This window comes from Mastigoproctus giganteus, chromosome 12 (genome assembly GCF_048544385.1).
Source record: "Mastigoproctus giganteus isolate SK-2022 chromosome 12, ASM4854438v1, whole genome shotgun sequence".
Lineage (NCBI taxonomy): Eukaryota > Metazoa > Arthropoda > Arachnida > Uropygi > Thelyphonidae > Mastigoproctus > Mastigoproctus giganteus.
In genome coordinates, this window is record NC_143586.1 from 47,743,185 (window position 1) to 47,771,037 (window position 27,853).

The 27,853-nt window shown below is 37.0% G+C and overlaps 1 protein-coding gene across 1 annotated transcript in view; it reads right to left on the reverse strand.

The window, feature by feature from the left end:
* Positions 1-26,101, reverse strand: part of LOC150077019 (kelch domain-containing protein 3) — a 139,253-nt gene extending 113,152 nt beyond the window's left edge. The window contains exon 1 of the mRNA XM_090386810.1: positions 25,882-26,101. The gene's annotated coding sequence lies outside the window, so the exon portion shown is untranslated. The remainder of the gene's footprint in view (positions 1-25,881) is intronic.
* Positions 26,102-27,853: the final 1,752 nt, after the last annotated feature.

The following is a 27,853-nucleotide window of genomic DNA, read 5'->3' on the forward strand; positions in this document are numbered from 1 at the left end:
TTAATTCAGAAAAAAAACAGAATAAAAACATTACATCGCATTAATTTTCTATTAATTAAAAATCATATAGCCAGAAATAACATGAAACTAGGAATTTGGTTAGGCAGTCCTAATAAGCCAATCAGAAAATTAAGGACTGGGGAGGGTAGAAATTTCACTTCCGGAGAACAAAACCTAATAAAAAAAAAAAAAATTGAGAATAAGTTTAATTTTATAAGTTAATTCAGGAAAAAAAACGGATAAAATAAATTAAATCGCATTAATTTTCTATTAATTAAAATTCATATAGCCAGAAATATTTAAAATTAATGCAATCGAATGGAAACGGTTTCTTAAGTAGACTATACAAGAAACCAATTCTATGACTACACGAGAAACCATAGTATATAGGTTTGTCCATTTTTGTATAATTTTTTTCTTTCTGAAACACTATTAATTAAAAATAATTTTGTATGATTTAAAAATAATTTTGTATAATTTTTTTCTGGGGGCTCTGCCCCCAGACCCCCGTTTCAACAGCAATTAATTTTTTTAACCATTCCGTAGTATATAGGTTTGTCCATTTTTGTATAATTTTTCCTGTGCAGTTTTTTTTCTTTCAGAAACACTATTAATTAAAAATCATTTTGTATGATTTATGATTTAAAAATCATTTTGTCTTTTTTGGGGGGGGGCTCTGCCCCCAAGACCCCCGTTGCAACAGAAATTATTTTTTTTTTTACAGCCAGCATAACATGAACAAACGAAACATTGGCACGCGTGTCAATTTTTCCGTATGTACAGATCACGTGACACTGGGCGGAGTCAGTACCCGTCAATCATTGCCGTGTCGGCGAGTATAGAGAGGGTGAACCGAGTACTAAATCGTACTTGAATAACTAATTAATAACTAATTCCAAACTTATTACATTAATTAATATGAATAGTGTATTGATATTAATTGAAGTAATAGTTTATCAAATAATTGAATAATTTAAAATTTATAGATGTAAAGACATGGTTGGGTAGTTTACTCTTCCCTTCCAAAATGTGTGCAGTTCTATAAATATGCCATTCCTGCACATATTAATCTTTTTTTTCTTTTAATTGCTGTTCTTATTGACCTCTCAAACCATAAATACTTTGCTTGAATTGGTTGACAAGGATGCTAGTGATCCATAAGTCTCACTGACAAAGTTAGAGTTAGAATTAACCAGGTACAGTGAGGATATGGGATATTTATGATGAAAATGTACTGGCATATTAGCATTAGCATTAGCAGAGGCATATGATGCAAGAAAGCAAGCTTATTCAGCATCAGCCAAAAAAAAAAAAAAAAAAAAAAAAAACCGCTCCCATTTCACCCCTCCGTTCGTTCGAAATACCTGTCCAGTTGAGCTTTAAATTTGTTTAGGCTATCAACTTCAACAACAAGTGATGGAAGTCGGTTCCACCAACCAACCACCCGCTGGCCAAAGGCAAATTTCCGCACATCTATCCGACATCCGTCCTTCCTCAATTTGAATTTATGCCCTCTGAGGTGATTATTCTGAGAAAGATGAAGAATCCCATTGGCATTGAGCATGCTCAAACCATTCAAAGCCTTGCCTCAGGTTACCTAGCCAGATATATTTTAAAGCCCAACAATTGTGAAACATTTAAAGATTTACAATCAGGCCCAAAAGATCTTGATATTGACAAATTGTTGCTGTATTTTAAAGATTTTAATGTGAGTAAGTATGGATTGAAATGGCCATCAAAGGAATTGTTGAATACAATGATATGTGTATCAAATATCTTCTTTCTGAAGTTTATTTGGTATTTCAAAAGGAAAATTTTGTGAAAAAAAAAACTTTATGATAAAGCATGTTTTATTGACTTTGAGTGGATTGGGAACCACAAGCACAAAGATGATATGCAAAAAGTGCTTATTCAGTCTTTCTTGAAAATTATGTTAAACAAAAAGTGAAAAACATGACTTTGGTTTACCAGCCTAGTCAAGCATCAAAATCCCTTCAAAAAAATTGAAATATGTTAAATACATGTTACTGGAAAATCTTAAACATGTGCTTGTGAAAGCTAGAGGGGAAAACTGTCATGATTTTTTATTATTTTTTTTTTTTTTTTATTACAGATCAGTTGTACCAAAGCAATATTAACTGACCATTCTGAACTACACAGAACATGACAAATCCACAAATAAGATACAACTGCATAATTTGGATGGAATTCCATTGTCTGGTGAACTCCAAATCACTGAAGTGTCTTCATCTGGCTTTCAGAGACATTCCAAAGTAATCTTCAGAATGTATCTGAAAGCCTTCTGAAGATTATTGTAAATATGAAAAATACCTTTATATATATATTAAAAAAAAAAAAAAAAAAAAAAAAAAACAGTTCTGATATTTCTTGAAGATGACAGCTTCCACACGTTTTAGTCTAGTAAACTGTCCACAAGAAAGTGTTAAGCATGTTTCAAAATCTTGATCAGTATCTTTCTTACAACTCCAGCATCAAAATTACCTAAATTTTGATGCTGGAGTGGTAAAAAAGATACTGATATTTGTATTTGCAAAGGAAGCAAACAGCATGTCATAGCATCTTTACGGTTTATGAAATTAAGGATTGTATTAAAGACTGTGATACAGTGCTTTATTATTAATTTATTTTTGTTTCTTGTACTGGGCATATAAGTCTTTAGTCTTGCTTTTAATTTTATGACTTAAATCAACATGCTCTTTTTTTTTTTTATATATCTATCTATCTTACCTTACAGGGCAGTTCATGTGGTAATATTAATATTTCAATTTACAAAAGACTACACGTAATTTAAATATCTTTCATATGTAATGAGAAACTTTATAAATTGAAGGAATTTGAAATTGTACAGTGTGTGATTATCTTTTATTTATTTATTTTTTTGTAAGGCTAACTCCAATAAATAGTTATCTAAATGAAAGAATGCCAAATTACTTTTGTTAAAGAAAATAACTAACAGCATAAAACAGTCAAAATTTAGTCACAGATAATTGTCTTTCTTCCAAATTTTTCACTGATTCCAGATTCTTTGTATTTATGTGTATAGTATACAAAAAAAAAAAAAAAAAAAAAAAATTAGTGGCTATGGTTAGCAGCTAAATAATGCAGTGGATGCTAAATAATTTCATAGGATGCTATGCCAAAAGTAATAAATAAATAAAAGAAAAGAATTAAATTAAAATTAAATGTGAAAACATAAGTAAATTACCATATGTATACTTGAGAAATGAATTTAAAGTATAAGAAGGGAGAAAAATAGGGAGGGCAAAAAAGGTAGGGGTCAAAACTGCAATGTTTGAACTAAAAAGGAGAAAACAGCTTCGTTTAGCATTAATATAGCATAAACATTAATTTAAGCTTTCCGATATTTTTACTTATGTTTATATTTCGTTATTCTTCCATCTTTTATAGTGTCTTTTTTTGCATTGAAACAATAAGTAATTGTGAATATTTCATACTAATAATCGGCAATTCAATATATTGTCCATTGCAATTACAAAACTAGAAATTCTCCACGAACTCTTCGCAATGTTCCAGCCTGTTTTTAGGGTTCAAAATTGGTGGCTCCACTTTCTATGCATTTTAACATGTGAAAGGAATTAACATTATCGTCTAAGAGAGTGTCTGCTCTGTATTTTACTACTCCGTATCTGCCAGTCTATATACTGGCAACGTACTATGTCAAGCAAATGAAATACAGCGTTATGTAGTTGATGTATAAATGAGTGAGAACCATTAACCTAGAGTGCCTTATGGTACAGCATGTGCACAGCCATTGACTAATCTCTGCAGATGCCCTCCTTTAGGGTGAGGGAGTCAACCTACCTCTCCACTAACACTTCCTGCACACGTCACTTCACAGCTGTTGTACCAGTCTTCCAAATGCTTGGATAGGGACAGCCCATAACCCTGCATGCTGTCTTCTTTTCCTGGCTCTGGGTGGGCTTCCCAGACCAGTGGTATCCAATCCTTCACTCCCTTCCTACCTACATCTGGAGGATGCTTTTTTTTTTTTTTTTTCAGCTTCCTGATGGAGAGCAGCCAGAGTACTGTGGACAGCCTGGCTCACCTCCTAGCTGTGGCGGGCAACATGGAGTCCCAATATGGGCTCTGCAGCCAAGAAGCCAGATCAGAACTCAATACAAAACTACACTTTTCTGGCTTTTAAAAGAGGTTCTGTATTCATCACGAGTACAGATGGCCAGATGTGGGAGAACACAGCTGACACCTTACTTAAACGCTACGCCACAACATACAGAACTGACCATGCCAAATTTCCTCAGCATATCAGGTGGCTTGTGAAGGTTATCTTCAGTGCAACAGAAACAAGAGATTACATACACACGTCCCTTTGTATTTAAATTTAATTGGTAGACAGCCCATTCTGATTACAAGTATTTTTTCCTGCAGAAGGACCTTATGACAGAAAGGTGTCTTATACGTTAATTGGTAACACTGCAATGTGCGATATATACAAATTACAAATAATCACAAAATATCATATTATTATTAGGTAATACAAAATGTCAGTGTTATAATTAATTAAAAATTAATAATTACCTATTTCTATAATTCCCCACTTTTATTATTTTTATAATGAAATTCTTATATAATCAGGAAATTGTTTTTTATTCTTTCTGAAAACATGATGAAATAACTATTTTTCAAGAATACTGATAAGAGAAAAAAATAAAATAAATACTGAGAGTACGTAGCTGTTGCCAGTAATAGTCTGGCAGATATAGTGAGCCTTGCGCTTAGTCAAGTCAGAGCTGATAGTAACTGGCAATCTGACCGTGGTGCATTAAAACACATTAAAAGTGTACAACGATTACTGAAAGTTCTTAGATTTCATTATTCTTTCTGAAAACAGATTAAAAGTATATATTAAAAATAACCAAAAGATGTTATTTTTCATTATTTTAATTCTGTGGAATCACATTCATTGTGTGATGTGCATGCTCCGTCAGAATTACAGGTTCAGTGACAAGTTGGAACTGCTCAGTCAGAACAATTCACGACAGGTCGGAGCTGGTGGTGACTTTCGAGCTGCCTGTGATGCACAACGCTAAACTGCAGTAATACCACACACACACACAAAAGTTACTAGAAAACTAAACTTTATAGACAGGCACGCAACCCATGGCTAGCTGCAAGCATATTCCCAAATATGCTGTGTGTGTATAGGTGGGGATAGAAAAACTTGCAACACAAAATTATAATTTCAACTTATAAAATAATTTGCAGGCAAGTCATGTTGAAGTGGCCAGTTTTCCCATCTCCTGCTTAACACACAGAATAAAAATTAAAAGAAAATTAAATTTTTTTGATGTAGTTTGGAACAAACTAAATAATGATGCAAAATGGTAACAGTATGAGGTGCAAGGATTTTATATACAGTTAACCTAGTAATAGCACTTTCCAAGGGACTGGTCCAAAAAGACCAGTTATAATAAAAATGGAGTGGAGCAATGAAATAACTTTCCATTTCACTGAAATGTATAAAAGCTACATATTTGTAAGGATGCCATATTCTAACAAACAACTGATGGATCATAATCATGAGCTCCATTACTTCAAAAGCAGACAGTGTTGAGATACTTCAATCCTGACCATCGTAATGTAACGTATAATATGTAACATAATTTAACACATATCATAAATGAATGGTTATGGTATGACAGATTTCTCAGGTGTGTACATGGCCTTAGATGCAGTAAAAGTTACAATGAAGATATATACTGCTCTGGCAGCAGAGAATATAAATAAATTTGTAAAACCTGGAAAGACATTTGTGTTCCAGTAAAATAAAGTGATGCTTTCCTGATGATTTAAATGAGACTTTCTCGCATCATTTGCCATTACTACTATAACCTTCCAAAGAGGGTTTTGACGTGTATCCAAATGAATACACGTCAGTTTCACATTGATGTCACTACTACTCACTACAACAGTATCTCTGTCTCCCCTTTAACCACTAAGACACTCCACCCTCCTTGGTAGACTTTCCATCAATGAATAATAGACTGCAGTAACTTTCCATTTCACTGAAATGTATAAAAGCTATACTATTTATTAGGATGCCATATTCTAACAAACAACTGATGGATCATAATCGTGCACTCCATTACTTCAAAAGCAGACGGTGTTGAGAGGGTAAATCAACAGTATCTCCATTCTTTCTGCAGAATGGCAACCAGTTGAGCTACTGATCTAGATGTGTTGGTCTAGCCCTCATCCAATGTTCCAGTTCATCTCACAGGTATTCCATAGGATTCAAATCAAAACTCTGTTTTGGCCATTCCAACTTTGTACATTCATACCTATGAAACTGTTCTGACTCAGAACAATTCAAGAATTGAGTCCTCCTCGCATACAATTCTTTGTTTGCAAGATGACTATTGGAAACACATCCATAGTGACTAAAGAAGGTTAAATGAGATGATGCTGTTGATCATAGCACAGTTAATCACCAAAATTTGAATGGGTTGAGCACGCTGAATTCTGATGGGATCCTTCCACTTGTTCAGATTACGAACCTAAAAAAAAAAAAAAAAAATTGCAGCCATTATCAACCCACTGCAGGATGGAAGCCTCCTCAACAATTCATGCTGAGGGAAAATGGACTATAATCTGCCACGCTGGTCCGGTGCGGGTTGGCAGATCGACCGTATTCAGCAGTCAGGGGCTTGAACCCCGGTCTACTCATAGAGCGTGTGCCACTGCACTCCCGCTCCTGACCACTCGGCTACGGAGGCGCTACGAACCTAAGGGGGCATAAATTCAAATTAAGAAAAGACAGATGTAGAATAGATGTGCAGAAATTTGCCTTTAGCCAGTGGGTGGTTAACAGAGAAGGGCAACAAGATTAGTGAATGGAACAAAGGGTTGCTCTTACGAAGAAAGGCTTAAGTTTTGCAAATTACAGAGTCTGGAGACTAGGCACCGGCGAGGTGATCTGATAGAGGTGTATAAGGCTTTGAATGGTTTGAGCATGCTCAATGCCAATGGGATTCTTCATCTTGCTCAGAATAATCACCTCAGAGGGCATAAATTCAAATTGAGGAAGGACGGATGTCGGATAGATGTGCGGAAATTTGCCTTTGGCCAGCGGGTGGTTGGTTGGTGGAACCGACTTCCATCACTTGTTGTTGAAGTTGATAGCCCAAACAAATTTAAGGCTCAACTGGACAGGTATTTCGAACGAACGGAGGGGTGAAATGGGAGTGGGTTTTTTTTTTTTTTTTTGGCTGATGCTGAATAAGCTTGCTTTCTTGCATCATATGCCTCTACTAATGCTAATTGCTGGAACAAACTTCCATCTGTCGTTCTAGAAGTTGATAAGTTAAATAAATTTAAGGAGGAACTGGAGAGGATTTGGAGGGAATGGTGCGATTTTTTTTTTTTTTTTTTGGCCGATGCTGCATAAGCTCATACACTTGCTTTCTTGCATCACATGCCACTACTACTATGCCAAGTGACAATGACAAGTGAAATGTCTGCAGCAGACTGATAATCAAGGGCAATCGCAGAGATCAGATTATCTTCTGTGGATGTTACAAATAACAATGTTGAATGAAATATAAAGTTTTGTAAAAAAATTGAGGCATTTATTTGGGCTTGATCTCTTATTTGATTAAAGTGGAGGAGAAAAAATTCAAAGATTATTCATTCGTGCACATTTTTTTTTTTAGGTTATACTGTTATAAAAGACTTTAAAGGAGATTTGTTCATACAGCATGCATGTATGGAGATGTCTACCTTCAAGCAAGAGCTTGCAGATAAGTCTGCATTTGCTCTTAAAAAGTCATTCAAAATCACAGGCCATACATATACACTAAGGAATTCTGCAAAGAAAGTCAATGAACAAAACCAGAAACTGCATACATTTTGAGCTGGTGGTAGAGGGAGCATTGTCTTTTTTTTCTTCTCTTTTTTGTACTTGGCAGTAACAAGAGGGGCGAGTGGTTGAGAGTTTGATTAAATATACCAGTTCAACATTTTGGCACGAAGGGGAAAAATTGGGTGCCATAATAAATGGTGTAATGTTATTTTTACAACTGATATGGGGGAAACAATAATAACTGAGCTAATTAATTCAGAGCATAGTTGCTACAACATGGAGGACTGCTGGACAGTTAGAACAAAGGGGAATTTGCACGTTAAACCAGTCACAAGTGGTTCACTTCTCAATGAGAACAGTGTGCCACTTATAACATATTTCCATAGTAAGAAAATTCATGTGTATGAAGCAAAATTCCCTTCAATAATTCAACTAGAAACAAAAACAAACAGTGGCAAAAATTTTATTGTCATAATCATGCAATCTGATCGGATCTGTTTGCTTCTGCTGAATTAACTGACATAATTTTAATTTATGGGGAGGTTCGTAAGTATTCCCTAGCTGCCACTTGTAGATATAATGAAAAATTTTGGTTTATCTGCAAGTGTTGCCAACATTCTTGTTTTTGTTCTGGAGAGATGACTTAGAGCAGTGGTTCCCAAACTACCGAGACCTATGGACCCTTTTAAAACTCAAGTTTACGGATCCCTTCAAAAATAAAGTTTGCAGACCCATCTCTCTCTCTCTCTGTGTGTGTGTGTGTGTGTGTGTGTGTGTGTGTGTGTGTGTGTGTGTGTGTGTACACTGGGTTTTCTGAAAAGAAAAGATTTTATCTTTAAGACAACTCAACTATTCTTATTTTTACATAACTATATAATAATAATTTTATTTATAAATCATCAAGTTGCTATACACAGAATGAATAATTTGACCAGTTCCAGAGAGTTTTGTGGACCCCCAGAGGTTCTGGGGGGGTCTATGGATTGCAGACCCCAGTTTGGGAAACAAGTACAATGAACCATTACAAGTATATGCTGGTAGAAATAATGTGCACAAATGGGAGATTTGACAAACTTCAAATGCAAAAACTTCATGCTGTACAATGATCCTTTGTCACAAGTATCAACGAATGTCAGGTTGCATAAATGTTTCATCTGCAAGTGTACAGGGTACAATGCACAAATAGTAATTGTATCCATTTCAGTATATTTCTACAAGAACCTTTGTCACATGATATGAACAGATGCAGAAAATGGCTCATTTTGCAACAAACGTGTGATCCTTGATTTCTCAGCCTATGTTTTTCAAGAAATGCAATTCTTGACTCTTGAAATACTCATACCTGTACGAAAGACTTGTATGCAATTGTCAGTACTCATTATCAACACCCCTTTTCCTTAATGTTTGGTGTGGCATTCTTGGCAATACTTTTTTTTTTTTTTTTTTTTTTAACCAGCAAGGCTTTCAGGAATGACATATCTACATTTCCTGAGGAACAATTTGTAGGAACTATTGGAAGATGTAGTTTATGCATGGCAGTGTAACAGCCCAATGTTCCAGCAATGTTTCTGACTTTTTAAAACATGGAATGCAATAACCAATGGATTAGTTGGAACAGCCCTGTTCAACGGACATGACAATCACCCAACCTCACACCCTTATACTGCTCTCCGTGGGGTCACATGAAATACACAGTTTATGCTATGCATATTACCATACAAGACAAATGAAATAAAAAAAAAAAAAATTACATTTTGAAAGTTGCTGTAACCATTAAGAATAGTTCTGAAACAATAAGATATACTAGGGAATCATGAATTCATCATGTTGAATGTAGTGTTAAACAAAATGAAGCTTACTTTGAACAGATGCTTTAGATGCTATTGCATCTTAAGCAGGGCCTGGAGAGTAGGCACCTGCGAGGTGATCTGATTGAGGTGTATAAGGCCTTGAATGGGTTGAGCAAGCTGAATGCTGATGGGATTCTTCCTCTTGCTCAGATTAAGAACCTGAGGGGGCATAGATTCAAATTAAGAAAAGAAAGACAGTTGTAGAATAGATGTGCAGAAATTTGCCTTTAGCCAGTGGGTAGTTGATTGGTGGAATAGACTTCCATCTTTTGTTGTAGAAGTTGATAGCCTAAATAAATTTAAGGCTGAGCTGGAAAGGCATTTGGAACGAATGGAGGGGTGAAATGGAAGGGTTTTTTTTTTTTTTTTGGCTGTGTTGCATAAGCTTGCATCATATGGTTCTACTAATGCTAATGTTTATTTCAGTTTATTTTAAATTTATGATTATGTTTAAAAGTTTGATTGTTTCTGGGAACAAAAAACTTGAGATATATATTTATAGGGCTTTTTTTTAGCTGTAAAATATGCTCCTACATTTGCTCAGTGTAATTTTGAAATGCCCTGCATAAAATTAAAAAATAAAAATGGAGTTGCATCTATGAGACTAGTCATCTGACAGTAAAAGATTAAGTATACAGTTTTTTAAATCTTCAATTATACTCAAGCTACAAACTTTTTCTTTAAAAATTTCTCGAAATGTTTGTTTTATACCCACCACCACAAACATGGGGATAAATTGCCATTCCATTCCAGACAAAGATTTTTTATATATATAAAAAGGTTTGCAGGGAATATATTTCGGTGGTTGTATTTAAAAAGGTAGCATGGTTATATTTAAATGCAAGCACTGAGATACAGTAACCTGAATTTGTACATGTCTTAATACTGAACCTCCACCTTTGAGGATGCTATGGCTCCTCCAGTGAACAGCAGTCAAAAGACAACTCTAAGCTTGGCATTGCCAAGTCAACTCCAAGCATTGCTAATATGAATAATTTATACTATGTATAAGTATAGTGCAAAGCATCAATAATACATAGCCAAATCTGAATGAACAGAATATTAGCAAAGCAGCATTGTTTTAAGTTATATCTCATATTGTGAATACCTTCACGAGTTCAATAATATGTATTATTGATGCTTTTGCACTATACTTATACAGAGTCTAGAGACTTTTCCATAGCTTGAGGTTTACACCCTAAATGTTTTATAGAATAATTTATACTTAAAGCCTGTATGGTTGGAGCCAGAGAAATTTAGAACTTCACTACCTGTTTTATTACGTCTGATATACCAGCAATGGACAGACCAATGTCCATGGCACATTACTCCAAATGATATGTACAAGGTCAAGCTTAGATAATTTGTTAACTGAAGTGAGATATGAATATGGTATTAGTATTGGCAACGCTACTCAAGGAAACAAAGCTTATATTGCACAAACCAAAAATAAAAAAATTTGTTTGCCCATTCCTTCCAATAATTTGTCTACATTATCCCTTATATTAGTAGGGGTAAATGATGCAAGAAAGCAAGCTTATACAGAATCAGCAAAAAAAAAAAAAAACTTCCCATATCACTTGTCTAACCCCCTAACAGCTTGTCTACTTCTTTGAATTTATTCAAGACTTTCACAACACCAGATGGAAGTTTGTTCCAACAATCAGCTATACACTGGCTGAAGACCAATTTCTGCACATTATCCTACAACAATCCAATTTGTTCTCATCATGTGTGCAGTCTCAGCAAGAAAAAGGATGTGATCAGCATTGAGCTGAATCAATTCAAAGCCCTAAAAACCTCAATCAGATCTCCTCACATGTGCCTAGTCTCCAGACATAAATTAGTGGAACTGATGCCTTTCTCAGTAAGAGCATCCTTTTGTTCCCCTCACCAATCTCACTGCTCTTTTCTGCACCCATTCTAGCAAATATTAAATGCTAAGTGCCTTCTGTGACATCCTGAGGCAGGAGCAGTGCTCAGCAGGGGCCATAGCCCCAATTCATGATCAATAATGTGGATTAAATTAAAGCTTTATGTGGATGGTTAAAGTTTCATGATTCCCCTGAGCACTACTACTTCAGCCCCCTTCAACTACTTGAGCCTCCCTCTTTTAGAAAATCCTGGGACCACCCCTGTTCTCAGCAATCACCTCTCCATCTTATCTACTGGCCCAGCCCAAAAACTATGCAGTTTTATACAGTATATTGGCTTATGCAAATCCAAAAATAAATTTGTAAACATCAGATTTAAGGACTGGCTACACAATAAAGATTTCAAATTTCAATATTGAGCTGCAATGCATTAAACATCACATAAGATAAGAATACAGATGACAGTTGAAATGAATGTCATCTTATGTAGTCAATGCAGAAACAGAGAAAATCATTCTTCCCTAATACATATAGCAAGAGAAAAAGGCTTCCAATTATGGGATGTTCTGGCAAATGTGAGAAAGTTCGCAACCATAGCGGGAAATAAATCAGAATCTCTTGTATTATTCAAGTTTTTATTTAAAGTAGTTTTAAAACACTGTCATTATGAAAATAATTTGTCACAGTTCTTATATATATCAGAGGACAATTTCAATGAGAAATCTTTATTCATGAATGCATTCATGGGATATACATACTGCTATACCATATAATGGCCGCATTATATTATATGACAGCTACTAGTTACTGTGGAACACACTCCAATATTTTGTAAATTGTCCTCCAATACTTTCAGTCAGGGCCCAAAGGTTTGACTAGTGTTGGATTTTTGCAAGTTTTTTTGTGCTTTCTGTGTTAGATTGCATCCTAATTGATTTTCTCTGGTGAAGAGGCTTCATCTCCTGTGGTCTGGGCAAGGAAGCTGGGGAATTCCTCCAACTGGTGCGCGTACACACACAGAGTGAGTGAGTGTGTTTGCTCTTCTCAAAATTACTGGGGCTTGTAAAATGGTCGTCACAGAAGCTGTGTGTGTTGGTGGGGAAAATTCCTGCCAACCAGGGTCTTGCTTACTGAAGGGTCGCTAGAAATATTTTGGACATCCAGTCATACCCAGTTGGGTGGGTGGCTGATGGCCTGATTTTGTTATCTGAATAGAGGCATATCCACGGTGAACTGGACACCATTTAGCAAGGGTAAAGACAAATTCTAAAAAAGGAAGTCATCTTTATACTTCCTTACCCTCTGCTCGAACTGCTGACTACAGGCTGAGGCCATGGCTGCAGTTTGGGCTGTCAGCCTGTTGTGTCCTGACTGGACATGGCTTGATGTCCAGGCTGTTTCAGCTGGGTGTGGTTGACTCAGATGTGTGCCCTTGTGCAGAGTCAGAGATTGGTCTCCACACGTTGCAAAGTACACTGTATTTGGACTTCACATGTTCACCTGGAGTGAGAAATGCCCACTCTGACTGAGGACCCTTTGAAAGATTTGCTTGTATATAGAGAATTCTATGTTATGCCACTTTGTTAAGCAAGTTTTCTTGAACACAGTGAAGGTGTGAAGGCCCATCCCCACCACAAAGCCAAATGGTTGATTACGTAATCTTTTTGTTTTCTGTTCTTTTGAGTTAACCTTAATGGGGTTTCTGTTTTGTTGTTATTATTACTACCCAACCAGTTGAGAGTTATGAGACAACATACATATGAGAATGAGTCGCATATGGGTAAGAACCCAGGTGGAAACTATGATAGCTTACTCAAATGACAAGACTTTCAACCAGGGCCAAAGTGCCATCAAGTTTTGACTTGTCTTGGGTTTTTGTGAGTTTTCTGTGATCTCTGTCTTAAATGATTTTCTTGCAAGTTAAAACCTGGTGAAGAGGCCCCACCACCCCATAGTCTGGGCCGGGCAACTGGGGCTTGTTCAAAATTCCATGCATCATTTTGGTCTTCTTGCATGATTGTACTATTAAATTTAATTTAGCCACAGTAACATCTGCTTAATCTATTAATAGTATTGTTAGTTGTTTTTTTATTAGTTATTAAGTATTAGGGCAATCAGGAGACAAGTACCTCCCCTTTGACACCACATGAAGGGTGGACTCTTGACAAGTATCTTGAAAGTCCAGAGCTTTCCAAGCAGTCCTACTCTATTCTGGAAGATGAGAGAAATGATGGGACGTTCTTTTCTGAGAAGTCTCAAAGAAGAAGCAGAAGAAAAGGCTGATGAAGAGAAAGAACCTCAATAAAAGAGGGGTAAAAAGTCCAAGAAAGGTAAAAAGAAAGCTGGAGAGTTTCTGACCAGATATTGCCAGATTGGAGGACCTTGGCCACAGCTCAAGGAGAATGGTTACAAGGAGTACTCTACAAAAGGAGACTGTGATAGTGGTTAGTTAGTTATTTGGAGCATTAGCAACTAAGGCCATATTGCTCTGGGATATGCGGTGGTCATTCCCTGACCTTTTCGCATCCTCCGTATTTGGTGGTGACGGGCTCGAACCCCGGTTTAATCAAGAAGCGTATGCTACGCACTGCTGCTCCTTCCCACCTGGCTACGGAGATGCCATGTGATAGTGGCCTCTGATAACAAAACTCTTTCTGAGGCTGGTGATAATAATCTGGACTCTGGTGTAGTTAATTCAGGACAAAAGACTGGAGCTTTAACCAAGCTGACAGAGGTGATGCTATGTAAAATACTGTTTAGTGATGAACTGGATTGTCCTATAGGGGACCATAGAGTCCACTAATGGTCCTATAGTAGACATAACACTCTGGGATGAGCTGGAAACAGTCACTGCAGAGACCTAGTTGAACAACAGGCTAACTACACAATGACTCAAGCACAAGAACCAGTTAAGGCAAGACCCATCTGTGTTCTCCCCAAAAAATTTTGCCAGCCAGATGGCATTATGAAGTAGCCAGGTGGGGAAGTGTAATACTTAGGAATATTATAAAATTTTCTGTTATTTATAAATGTAACTTAAGCGATCCAGAGCAAAAATTAATTGCATAATTTAACATTATATGCTCCTGTCACATTGACCTTGATCACATAGTATGTTCGAATTAATATTGGTTGAGATCAGTAAGCAGTACCATATGGTACCACGAGAATTGTTTAAATTTTAGCTGGGGGGGGGGATCAGTTAAATTCACTGGGCAGTGCGCCCATTCAATAGGTCCTGGAGAAAACACTACCCATGATCTTCACCAATACTGTCAAACAAAACATTTATACAACCAAAAAAGTCAAAGACATTAATTAACAAGACCTAGCTCAGACAGATATTGAACAAGGGACCAGATGAGATCAGAGTTGCTGAGGTTGGTCTGTTTGGTTCTGCCTGATGTTAAGTTATTTTCAGAAAGGTCTATAAGTAATAAGAGTGATTTTAGAAGCTCCATTAGACGAGGATATAAGGAAGATTTCCACATATTCCAAGGTCAGGGAGTTGGAAATGGAGGTAGGTATTGTGTGAGTCATGACTTGTGTGAGTAAAGACAGTAGTGACCTACCTGCTCGTGGTGGGGACAGTAACTTGTGGTGTGGAGTGTGATGTCCCCAGGAAGAGTCCAAAATTTCCTCACTAGTAAAATCTCTGTTTATTTAAGTTCACCAAAAAGTGATGATCCGTTTATTGTTGTTAAATAACCAAATGACATATCACTGGTTAAGAACACATAAGCAGATGAGCTCTAGACAAACATGTGCAAAAGCATGAGTGGTATATAACTTACTGGTCAACTTAAATGACAATACGTTCAGCAAAGTCCAGGTGCCATCAATGTTGGTTTTCACCAGTATTCTGATCTATGTCATAGGTTTGTGCCTTATCTTTGATTTTCTCGCTTTTTTCCCTCCATAGGTCACAGCCAGTAAAGAAGCTCCACCTCAATGAAGTCTAGGCTGGGCAGCTGGGGTTCCTCCTAGGCTGGCAGAAAGATTTATTAGGCTTCTTGTTTCAAAATTCTGAGTATTTGTTCCAGTTCCTTTTGTATGTTTGTTCTAATAAGTTTAAGTTAACTAGTTTCATCTTCTGTAACTTATTAACCTGTATTGTTAGTTTATTAGTAGTTATTTAGTTGTTATGGCATCTAAGAGGCAAGAACCTCTATTAAGGCGGCAAGAAGAGCGGAGTCTAGAAATTCATTATGAATCAAGTCCAGAACAATCTGAGCACTTATTCTCTTCCAGAGCAAATGAGAATTAGAACAGGGAAATCTCTCCTGCAAAAGCTTAAGGACTCTGCTGAAAGAAAGAGAAAGGTAGCTAAAGAAAAGGCATCCAATGAAGAACAGGTAGCCGAAGAAAAGGCTGCCAAGAGGAAGAAGCCAAAGAAAAGTAGCCTTAGCAGGATAAGAAGCTCAAGAAAGGCAGAGTTAATAAGAAAGCTGTAAAGTTTTCAATTATAGAAATTGTCAGCATAGAGGATCCTGGGCCCACTTGAAGTAGGAACATGAGGAATGTCATACAAAATGATAACTGTCTGTAGCTTCCAAAGAGTCATGTGAATATTCCTCCTGAGATGGGTGGTGTGACAGTAGACTCTGGTACAGCAATGGAGTCAGGACAGAAGACTGGAGGCTTCACCAAGCTAACTAAGGCAAGCTTCAAAAGATATTATTCAATGATGGACTTGATCTCTCAAATGGATTTATTGTGGATATTTTGACACTCTGGGATGATTTGGAGATGGTTATAATGCAAACTGAGTTGGTGAACAGGTTAGCTACACGAGCCAAGCCCAAGAACCAATCCAAGCGAGTCCTAGGACTTTTGCTGATGTTGTCTGCCAAGAGCCATTTGAGAAGCCAAAGACATTGATAATGAAGACAAGTTCGGACAGGCACTGTACAAATGATGAAATATGAACTGAGTTGCTTAAGTCCATTTGTCTGGTGCTAAGTGATGTCAAGATACTTTCTGTCAGACCCACAAGAGAAAATGGTGGTGGTGGAAGCTCGCATAGACAAGGACATAAAGAAGATTTCTGCATGTCCTAAGGTAGCTGAGCTACACGTGGAGGTCAATAGACCCCCAAACCTCAAAGCTTGCAATCTTTGATATGGATAACAAGTTACAAAAGAACATTTGATGGACCAGTTATGGCAAAGAAATTTGCAAGGGCCAGGAACCATAGAAGGCCAGTTCCATTCCAAGTGCTTGCTAGAAACAAAGCAAAAACAAGTAGTCATAATTTTGTGGTATCAGGCTCAGTCAGAAAGACCTCCCCTTAGAGCACAGCACTCCCACTGTTGACAAGACTGGGGGGTTGACCCAGTAGCTTACTTGGGAGTGATGTAGTTGCCAATTACCAGGATTATGAAGCCCTAGCAGTGTTCTGGAGGGCATTGCTATTGTAGAAGAGGCACAAAGTAGCAGGAGTGCTGTGGCTTGGGAAAACTGAAGAGGACAATTCTCCAATGCATCACAGTCTAAAAAATGCAAAACTTGTGAAATGTTTCCAGACCTTACTGGAACAGGACATGATCCAACCAAGGAGGATGTCTTTGCATGAGCTAGGTGCAACAGTGTGAAGAAATTAGGCACTAACTCAGCATTTTGATGGGCATCTACAAGGGTTTGAAGAGTAGGGTAGATGCCATTGAAGGAATTAAAATGGGAGCCCATCAAACTCTCAGCTGCCCAACAATGCCAGAGCTCACTCTTGTGCGTCAGACAACACAGCAGCAGCAATCTTCAAGGCAGAATGCACTAGTCCAATAGGAGCTAGTTATTGTTGGTGACTATTGTCAGGGAAACAGGAAATACATTGTGCAAGAAGGATAGATGGAATAGGATCAAGGTATGTCTGCTAGCGGGCAAAAGTAGATAACATTGTAGAGCAGATATCTTTTAAGGGCACAAAATGTTATATTCTTGTACACATTGGCACTAATGATATTAAGAGGACATCCGAGGACTTACTTAACAAGTACAGGGCAATATTAGCAAAAAGTCGCAAGTTAGGATTGAATTTTAAAACGTGTCTGCAATTCTGCCCAGACATGATAGGAAGGAATATATGTGGAGAGCCTTCTCAATCAATTTAGCCATGGAGAGATTGTGCAAGGCTCATTTTTCACAGTGCGGTCTGTGCTTGTTAACAGGAGAGTGTTTTTACAGAGATGGAATACACTTAAATAGAAGGGTGCAAGAATATTTGCTGATGCTATTGAGGCAGTGATAAGTGGGTCAGAAAACTTATCTTTGGGGGATACAGACTAATAATTTAACTAGAGCCACAGGCAGAGGTTAAAGGGATTCTTGCAATGCTACTACTGGTATAAGCAGCAACTTGGAAAAGCAAGGTGTCTGGGATTTCAGGCTCTACTGCGGGTCATCATGGGACAAATGAATATATGGGCTGTGTTAGGGTAACTAAGAGTAAGAACATATGCTGTATACTTGCATGTACACTATGTTAGGAGCAATGTAAATAAATTTGAAGTACAGATTACATCATCAAATGCAGGCATTGTAGGAATAGCAGATGCTTGGTGTCACTCAGACATAAGTGATGCTGAATTTGAATATGGGGAGTACAATGTATACAGAAAGGACAGAAAAGACAGGAGAGGTGGAGCGGTCATTGAAGAGTAGCTGAGCTTTATTGCTCACATAAAACATCAAGAGAAGATAAAGATGCCATATGCCAACTCTGGAGAGTTATTTGTACTGACTGGGAAATAAAAGGAGGAGCACTCCATCTTCTATATGACAACATATTTCAAACAATCATTACATATGCCTCTAGGGCTGGGGGAGCTAAAATGACATACAATAGGGTTCGAAACTAGCCCCTTTCAAGCACAGCCTTTTTTGCACTTCGAAATAACCAGAGCCCAGTGATATTTGGATGCACTGATCACCATGCAGGGCAAAACTTGGTGCGAAACAATGCAAAAGTAGGATCTGACAGTGAAGGTGTGCTCAGTAGGGAAGAGAGAACTGTGATGTCCATGAAAATGTCTCCCAAACCATGATACCACTGCCAGAAACCTATTTTCATCCAATCGTACAGTCTGGTTCCAGCTATTCATCTGTTCACAGTAAAAAATACGCATCCATCTATCAGTAAATAGATGCTGGAATCTTGATCAATTAAACCACAAGACTTTTACAATCATCCAATGTCCAGGAATGGTGTGCCGTGCCACTGCAGGGACAGAAATGTCAACGATGATTGGTCAATATGGGCATATGAATAGGCTGCCTACTTGGTAGGCCATATGCAAGAGCATCCACTAGATGATGTGCTCAGAAACATGTCTGAGTGCCTTGGTTGCATTCTGCCATTAATTGAGGAACCACGAGCCATCTGTTGTCCCAGCCAGCATATGCCAACTGCTGTTCACCTCAACTGTCAACCAATGGTGGTCTCCCCATCCTAGTACATCGGGTGGTTGTGTGTTCCTCTTTGGACCATTCTTGCCATGTCTTCACTACAGCAACCCCTGTACAGCCAATAATAGTAATAGTGAAAAATGATGCAAGAAACCAACAAGTGCAGCATCAGCCAAAAAATAAAAAAAACCTACACAGTTCACCCATCCGTACATTCCAAGAATTTGTGTAGTTCTTCCTTGAATTTATTCAACCTATCCACTTCCACAACAATAGATGGAAGCCTGTTCCAACAATAAACCACCCACTCCTGCTGGCTGAAGGCATATCTATCCTACAATCATCCTTCATCATATTGAATTTATGCCCCCTCATGTGTGTAGTCTCAGCAAATGGAAGAAACCATTAACATTCAGCTCACTCAATCCATTCGAGACTTTAAACACCACAATCAGATCGCCCCGCAGGTGCCTAAGTCTTGAGATGCTGCAATTTGCAGAACTGAAGCCTTTCTAGGTAAGTGCACCCTTTTGTTCCCTTCACCAATCTGGTTTCTGTTCCAGCAAATCTACTTCATTCCTAAAGTGAGGCCTCCAGACCTGTATACAGTACTCAAGATGAAGCCTAACCTTGGCCTTATACAAAAAGGATAATCACCTCCTTATCCCTGCTAGCAAAGTTTCTGTATATCATTAACTAAACCTTGTCAACTGTTCCAGCAGGATGCCTGCAGTGCTCAGGGGATTTCATATCTGATTGCACAATTACCCCCAGGTCTTTTTGATTCTCCGCTACCTTGAATGTAGTACCACACAGTTGATAAGTTACTCTGAGGTTACTGCCACCCACATGTAAGTACCTTACATTTGTCAACATTAAACTTCAACTGCCATTTCTCAGCCCATCACCCCAATTTTCCTAGATCTTGTTGCAGTAACTCAGCCTGATGACTGTTGTTAGCCAACCTTTGTATCACCTGCAAACTTAGACATTAAGCCTGATATATCAATACCATTGATAAATATTGTAAACAACAATGGGTCTGGCACTGAACCCTGTGAACTCCACTAATAACATTAGTACACAAAGAGCTGTGCCATTAATGACTACTGTCTTCTTCCACTTAACCATCCCTTTATTCATAGCAGTAACTTGCCCTTAATGCCACATTGCTAGAGTTTGTACAGTAGTCTTTTATATGCAACAGTATCAAAAGAAAGCCTTCCTGATCTCTAAGTATATGATGTCAAAATTATTTTTTGCATCCAGTTCCTTGGTCACTGAATTATAGTAACCGATCAGATTGGCCAGACAAGACTGCCCCTTAACAATTCCATGCTGTAATTGCAGTATTACTGCATGCCTGTCCAGATGGTCCAGCATTACTTCTTTAACCAGTAATTCCATTATTATCACTGGGACAGATGTTAAGCTAACAGGTCTGTAATTATTTGTGTCACCTTTTGATCTCCTTTTATAAATTGGGGATACAATCAGACATCTCCAGTCCACAGGGACCTCCCTTGAATCTAAGGATGCTCTCATAATTATGGCTAAGGGTTTGCTTACCTCCTTTGCTGCCTTCCTTAATATAACTGGATAGATTTCTTCCACCCAGTGGTCTCAGGCAGTTTTGAAATTCTGTACAGTGGGATCAACTGACGATGTTACCAACAGTAAATTCTAAGTGGGAAGCATTCAAGGAATTAATCGTGGAAGCTACTAAAAGTTTCATACCTATTAAGAAATATTGTTCAAGGTTTAGGCCTAAATGGTTATCTAACGAATTAATGAGACTCTTAATAGAGAAGAAAAATGCATGGGATGGATATAAATTTTCAAGCGACTCAGAAGCCTATGGCAGATATAAGCTAGTCTGTAATCAGGTGACAAAGGAGGTTAGGCAGGCGAAGGCAGATTATGAGAAATCCTTGGCAAAAGATGCTAAGAAAAACAGCAAGGATTTCTTTACTTATATAAACTCTAAAAGTAAGGGGATGAATCTGATTGGTCCACTTGACATCGATGGTTCGACTGTTGATGATCCTGCTCAGATAGCAAACAAACTGAATGAGTATTTTGCATTTACATTCACACATGAGGAATTATTAAGGTTTGAAAATGGCAGAAGATTATCAAATTGTAGCAGGATACTTAATGATTTTGGAATAACTGAAAGCAAAGTGGAGGAGAAATTGTTGAAGTTAAACATAAGAAAAGCACCTGGGGTGGATGGGATCTATCCAGTTATATTAAAGGAGGCGGCAAAGCAACTAAGCAAACCCTTAGCCATAATTATGAGAGCATCCTTAGACTCAGGGGAGGTTCCCACGGACTGGAGATGTGCAAATGTTCCTCATGTGTGAATGTAGGTGCAAAATATCTATTAAATTTATCCGCAACCTGAGCAGGGTCATCAACAGTTAACCCAAAAGAGATCAAGTGGCCCAATGCAATTCAATCCCTTCCTTCTACTGTTAATATAAGCATAGAAGTCTTTGATGTTTTTCTTTGCCAGAGACTTATCATAATCTGTCTTAGCTTGCCTAACCTCCTTTGTGAATTGAATACACACTAATATCTACCATAGGCTTCTGTATCACCTGATAATTTATATGCATCCTGTGCATTTTTCATCTCTGCCACGGGTCTGAATAGTTCATCTGACATCCATTTATGTCTAAGCCTTGAACAGTATTGTTGGTAGACTTTTTGATTTCTTTGTTGGTAGATTACTTCTTCAAATATTTCCCACTTAGAATTTGCTGTTGGTAACATCATCAGTTGGTCCCACTGCACATAATTTAAACTGTCTGAGACCACTGTAGTCATGTCTTTAATTATACCTACATCTGCTGAGATGCTGGCCCCTGCCTACTTAGCAGCACAAATCATTCCCCATTCAAACTCCATCGGGTCTTTCCCTATTACACAGGGTTCATACTGTCAGTCGCTACTGCATCATCACTATATATGCTTCAGCAATCAATAATGTCATTCCTAGGTGATGTGGAATGTGTCCACCCATGGAGATAGGAGTCATTATAATGTTTTTGTCATGAGTATATATAAATATCATGTAGCCAATGTTAAGTATATTAATACAAGTTTAAAAGCTAAAGCACTGTTTAGATAATAAATGCAGTTAGGTGTGTGTGTATGTGAGAGAGAGAAGTTGTAAAAACATTTAGTTTTAATTGAAATTAAAACTAACAATTGTTGTAATTAAAAATAATTGTTTTAATTGCAATCAATTTGTGCTTCAAATAGTTTGTTTTTTAAAGAACAAAAAACATGTAAACAGACTAAAATTATAGAAATAATTTTCCTGCCTTAAAGATAAAGAAATACAACTGAATAAAACAGTTTTCGCCCACAATTTAATCACACTTTTTTGTTGTCTGAAAGTGATTACACATGGTAAACAACTGTGTCATCAAAAATGAATTTTGTTTTGTGTGTAAGAGAGAGAGGAGGGGGGCCCCATAGGGGAGCAAGAAGAAATACCCAGTTTTGCACGACTTGCCCAGTGAATCTAGTTTTTTGGGTTCTTAATCTAAACACTATGTTATATAGTGAAGAGAACTTCTAGACACAGGTCAAGGTCATTCACTAACTATTCTGACATGCATTCATGACTCGTGCAACAATTCTACCACTTCAGCAAAGGTAAAGAAAGCCAACACGAGAACCAGGGGAAACTTTTAGCTGTCAAATGGGTTTTCCCAGTACCCCAGCTTCTCCCTGCATTCTCAGTAAACAGATGTCTAATGCTCCAAAATGTGCAGAGCAGCAGTAAAAGAAGCAAAAGGATATAAATAATATGTGGTTTGTAAAATAAAGTGTCTGTGGAAATGGAAAGTATACACTGTGCCTGAACAAAGAGAAGTTTAAGGGGTAGTCGAAAGTGGAAGTGAAGTAGTGGTTAAATAGGTGAAAGAATTTGAAAAACCTAGTACAAAATTGAACTGGAACTGAGGAAGCAAACAAAAAAAAAAAAAAAAAATGTACAAAAATAAAAAATATAAATACATTCATATCACGTTCGTGATACAAACGCTCCGTCTATCCTCAATCCTATCACTATTTTCGCCTTCTTTTGACTATCTTTTTCTCTCCTTCCCCTCCCCAAAAATTTTACCATTTGCTTGTCCACACTTTTTTGATCAAATTGCTCTGCTTTATATTTGAATTTAATTTTCAACCACGTTAATTTAATTACCTTTCACCCCTTCTGCACTTCACATACATTTGTATTATATTTCACATTATACTTTTGTAAATTTGTATTTATTTTAATTCACATTATTAACTTTATTTTTACACTGCGTAGGGACTATTTTGTCTACTAGTATTACGATAAAGGCTGCAATATTTGCTTCCACCCTTTTTCTAATACTACAGACAAGTTTGGAAACGCAGTACCTGATACGTGGTCAGGAGTAGTCCCCTGATGAATCATATTTTCATCTACTATATTCAGATTTTGCATATTTGCCATCCCCTGATTCGATCTCTTGCTATAATTGCCCTCCCATATCTGAATACAGTGTTATTTACTTATTTGTTATTTTTCATTTTTATTCAATTTTTGTTTGCTTCCTCAGTCCCAGTTCATTTTTGTATTAGGTTTTTCAAATTCTTTCACCTGTTTAACCACTACTTCACTTCCACTTTCAACTATCCTTTAAACTTCTCTTAGTTCAGGCACTGTGTGTACTTTTCATTTCCACAGACACTATTTATTTTACAAACCACACACATTATATATATAATTTGTGTGAGTGACAAAAGTTAAACATAAGAGCTGTTCTTTGTATTTGTTATTTTTTATGGTTTTCATCACTAAGCCACTTTCATTTATATATTATCTTGTTTGAAGTTTTTTTTTTTTGATAAAATGGATAAATCATAGTCAGATAGAGGTAAGAGTTTATAGATATATGAGATATATTTAATAAGTACAGAGGTTGCAATCAGTCATTCCTCATTTTGAAACCTATAAGCATGGTTTGCAAAAGGGAATATGCACATGGTGAACATACAGTATAATTTCCAATGTTTTAGAAACAGATTTCCCTATTCACTCACATTAACATTTGCATAAAATTCCAAATTTGACATTTTTCCAAATCAGAAGTTGCAATAAAATAAATGCAATTCAAATTAGTTTAAAATTGACAAATGTAAAGTACTGCATATGGGTAGCAGTAACCCCAGAGTAACGTACCAACTGTGTGGTACTACACTGAGTGCAATGGAGAATGAAAAATATCTGGGGGTAATTGTGCAGTCAGATATGAAGTTTTCTGATCAGAGCAAACGGGCTGCAAGAGTAGCTCATGGTAGACTTGTCAATGATATACAGGAATTTTGCTAGCAGCAATAAAGAGGTGATTATCCCCTTGTATAAGGCAATGATCAGGCCATGCCTTGAGTACTGCATACAGGTCTGGAGGCCTCATTTTAGGAAGGATGTAGAGCTGCTGGAACGAGTACAGAAGGGCAACAAGATTGGTGAATAGAACAAAGGGTTGCTGTTACCAAGAAAGGCTTGAATTCTGCAAATTGCAATGTCTGGAGACTAGGCACCTTTGAGGTGATCTGATTGACGTGTATAAGGCTTTGAATGGTTTGAGCATGCTCAATGCTGATGGGATTTTTCCTCTTGCTCAGATTACTCACCTGAGGGGGCAAATTAAAATTGTGGAAAGACAGTTGTAGAACAGATGTGTGGAAATTTGTCTTTAGCCAGTGGGTGATTGATTGTTGGAACAAACTTCCATCTGTCATAGCGGAGGTTGACAACTTAAATAAGTTCAAGGAAGAACTAGACAAACATTTGGAGTGAATCGATGTGTGAAATGGGAAGGGTTTTTTTTTTTTTTTATTTTGGCTGATGCTATATAAGCTTGCTTTCTTGCATCATATGCCTCTACTAATGCTTTACACATAGCAACAAATCATGTCTGAATGATTGACAAACTTCAATGTAAATGTAGCTGGTTTCAAAATTGCAATTTGCAAGTTTGAAATTATCAAATAAGCTGCATTTATCTGACTGTATTACATATATACAGGCAAAAAATATCAATATGAGTACATTGAAAATATACTATACATCTGAACTTAACTAATTGCAGGTTGTGGAAGTGTTCAGAGATTTGCAAAAATATGTAAATCATTTTTCAAGGAAGAAGCCAGAAATCGTCACACCTTTAAAAAAAAAAAAATAATAATAAATAATAATAGGGAAGAATGCATCTCTATAACAACTATTAAAAAAACATAAGAATCATGCAAGAAATCCTCTATTCCGAAAGTATGTAATAAAATTAAATGTTTAAAATAAAATGATATAAATACTCTTCACATTTCTATATGTAGAACATAGCCACCCACTGAGATGCATTATAAATGTCATCATTTATGTATAATTATAATATGCGTGTACATATCAGTCTTAGAATAAAAAGAAATTTAATCACTTAAAATCTTCAAATATTTTCGAAAACCCCGGCTATCACACAGCCAATCGCTGATAACTTCATGGTGCCTTTTCCTTGTTTTTATCACTTCTTATATTAGAAATACGTTGGTATGTGGGCATAAATAAATTAACATATTTCGAGCTGCTGGATATAAAAACTTTCACTAATTTCATAATGCTGTATACTAATACCACTAGTCCCCCCCCCCCTCCCACCAATACACACATTCGGCTGATATACGCATTGAAACAATTCCTAAGTCATAAATGAGACATATATTAAATTAAACTCATGACTAAAATAATTACTTACCGTTATTCACTTTCTAATTAAAAATTATAACTAAATAAATTTGTTCGAGGAAAGGTCTCCACGCGTTTTATTATTTTTTTTTTTCTTACCTACGATCTCCACCAACTAGAATAAACGTTCCTTTACACAGTCCATATACTCGAGAATTAACTTAACAAATCATGTCCTAAATTTTCATATATAGTTTGCTATTATCAGCGTTACAAAATTCATTACTGACAACTTCATTTGAAGCACATAAATTCATTCCATTTAACACTTAAAGAGAAACAAGTGTGTGATACTTCAATACTCACACCACCGGCACAGCGCGACTTCCACCGGACAACAAGAAACGGCTTCGAACTATTACAACATAAAAAGGGGTAATAGAGAAAACTGCATGCGCAAAACAAAAAAAAAAAAAAAAAATTAAAGAGGAAAATTCTCAAGAGAGAAAACAAATTAAAACTTTTAGCAATCTATATATGTCTGATACATATTTAGCTAATTTAATTATTCCCAAAATGAGAAATATGCATCAGGGAGGGGGACGAAAGAAACTCACTATTGCTCTGCTGGAAAACAGCTTGGCTAAGATATCGTATTTAATTTTTTTCTACACAGTGTAAAAAATACCATTCCACTTGCCGATTGAACTTAAGATAATACATACATAACGTCGTGAAGAAAGAAACTTTTATTTTAGTTTTATATATCGATTTAGTTAGCCAGCTACAAAGTTGGTTGTATTGGTTTTTAAATTTATTGAATTATGCCTCAACTGGAAATATGATTTTCATCTAACCACATTCAAGTTGTAGTTATTGAAAGACTGGAAAATGATATTTTGCACCCAACCATATTCAAGCTGTTGTTGTTTAAAATTTACATGAAAACAATTAAGGCTTTGAGACAGCAATATAAAAAAAATTATCCGCGCTGTTTATCCTGGTCAGGGGCCACCTGCATCTTTTACATATACCCATATATGTATTATGATTGAAAATTGTGTGTCCTCTGGTCGATTTGCCTGTTTTGCTGGACGAAAAAAACCCAGTTTCTGGGAAAGAAAACCTTGCCATCTACGCCTGAGACCGACTAACTCGGCCAATGAGTGAAAAATGCCCACTAAAGTTCCTCGCGTCGTCATCGACGGGATTCGAACCCGGGGCTTTTCCACCCGGTGTGGGAAGGACGGTGTCGATACGACTGTGCTAACCGCGCAGACCCGGTTTGGGGTCAGCGACATGGATGGAACGCTTGTCGTTCCTCCATGTTGATATGTCCAGCCGAATTTTTTCAAGCCGGTTGGCCAGGCCCGTAAAACGCCAATGCACCTAACGTCAATGCATACGCTTATCGTATTTAGTGGTCACGGGCTTGAAACCTGGTCCACTTAAAGAGCACGTACCACTGTACTAGCGCCCTGACAACTCGGCTACGCCGTAGCCTTCTTGAGACATTAGTATACGGCATCATATTTATAAACAGCGTCATTCCAAAGTCGGTTTGCCAGTTTTGCAAAGTGAAAACCTGAGTTTCCGGTAAAAAAATGATGCAACACTGACCAACTAATTTTGCGGCGATGTGGGGAAAAATAAAAAAATCCATAAAATTCCTCCGTCGATACAGAAATCGAACCCAAACTTGGAAGAGCAGATTATTCTACTTGCGAGGGAATCATATTTAATCTTCTCTTGTTCGTTTTCAACCACTGACAGACCACTGCTGGACAAAGGTCTCCCCCAGCCATGTAACTCCATGCACGTAAATATGTCTCTACATCATATTTACACCTACCAGAAAATACACAACATAAAACATGAAAAGCACAGATTAGTAAGTATTAATCTGTGATGCAAAGAGCCCAACCAGGAATTATGGGTCTCAGAAAACTTTCATAACCCTGCCCTAAAAGATATTTATCATTAGGACGTTGCATCAAGGGAGCGATTTTTTTTTTTTTTTTTTCTCCAAGACAAATAACAGCAGGAAACATTTACCTGTAGTTAGTCTCAAGTCTGTGCCAAAATTTTTAAATGCCTGGATTCAACCAAAAATGTCTTTGGTCTTCTAGGT